Source organism: Suricata suricatta, chromosome 5 (assembly GCF_006229205.1).
Source record: "Suricata suricatta isolate VVHF042 chromosome 5, meerkat_22Aug2017_6uvM2_HiC, whole genome shotgun sequence".
In the NCBI taxonomy this organism is placed as follows: Eukaryota; Metazoa; Chordata; class Mammalia; order Carnivora; family Herpestidae; genus Suricata; species Suricata suricatta.
The window spans coordinates 1,037,086-1,038,335 of NC_043704.1; the positions used below are offsets into that span (position 1 = coordinate 1,037,086).

Here is a 1,250-nt window from a genome sequence, read left to right on the forward strand (position 1 = left end):
TGTAACCACAGCTGCTTCTCCTCTGCAATCGCGCAAACACGATTTCTGTTATTACACATGTAGTTTAGACTCAGTTTTCCAAGTTGAAAAAACCAGGATCCGACCCTTGTATTCTGGCTCACGTGGTGCTCACCTCCCAGATCTGGCGGAAGACGGGGCCTCGGGGGAGGCTCTCGGCTCCGCCCCCTGCTGCGCACCCCTTCTTTCCCACGGATGCTCCCTGGGTTCATTTCTAAACTCCGCATGTCTTCTATTTCACGGGTGCCTGTATTTGTAAGTCTCTCACGGTTCTAACCTTGTTTGGTGCTTCATTTGGCTCATGGAGCTGTCCTGCATCTGGAGCTGCTGCAGGGGAGTGGCCCCGTGTGGGCCATGGGGCCGAGAGCCCCCTCCCCGTGTCCCTGCCCTGCCACACTGGGGACACCTTCACCCCATCTGCTCCCACCGGGATGGGTAACCCCAGCCTGGGGAGAAGGCCCTGCCAGGACTGGGTGGAGGCAGGGCCCTCAGACCCTGATCCCTGGGCTCACACCCTGCGCCCTGGAGGCTGGGATGTGGCCCGGGTCCTCTTTCCTCCCACGACCCAGGGTCAGCCCGGCTGCGCTCCCATGGCCTGCCGCGCACAGCTGGGGGGGGCGGGAACCTGGCACTGGGCAGTGGGGTGGCTGGCGTGGCCTGAGCCTTGAGGGACCACTTCCGACAGCTGGGGCAGGTCAGTCGGGTCGGCTCGGCCTCCACAGCCCCCCGTGGTGACAGAAGCGGCTGCGTCTGCACTGGTCACAGCAGCCGCTTCCCAGCTACGGCTCAGTGTGTGCGACTGAGGAACCGACTTCTGCTCTGTGTCTATGGAAGGACACGTGTGGCTAGTGGCCGCCATGCTGCACAACACGGTGTTGGAGAAAATGGGGGGACGGGGAGCCCTGAACCTCTGGGTGACCCAGGCAGGACCGCGGTCAGGGGAGCCCAGCCAGAGCTGGGTCTGGGCTGGCGGCTGGACTTCTTCGGGATGCGGGATGCCGTTCCCATTGGCAGGCAGTTCTGGACCGGGAACCAGGCCGCTGGCCTCCGGGGCCGTCCTTTGGCGCGGCCGGGAGCCAGGTCAGTGAGAGGCTCGCCCCCACAACACCAGGCGGCGGACCAGCATTGGGTGGCTTCGTCTGCATGGTGTTTCAGAAAGAATTCCATTAGTTTTAATTAGCACAAATGTAATCAAATTTAATTAGTTTTAGCTAATTTTGAACTTTTAATTA

General features: G+C 61.0%; 1 protein-coding gene across 1 annotated transcript in view; it reads left to right on the forward strand.

Moving 5' to 3' along the window:
- SLC19A1 (solute carrier family 19 member 1) overlaps positions 1-1,250 on the forward strand; it is a 22,945-nt gene that overhangs the window by 1,853 nt on the left and 19,842 nt on the right. The window lies entirely within an intron of this gene.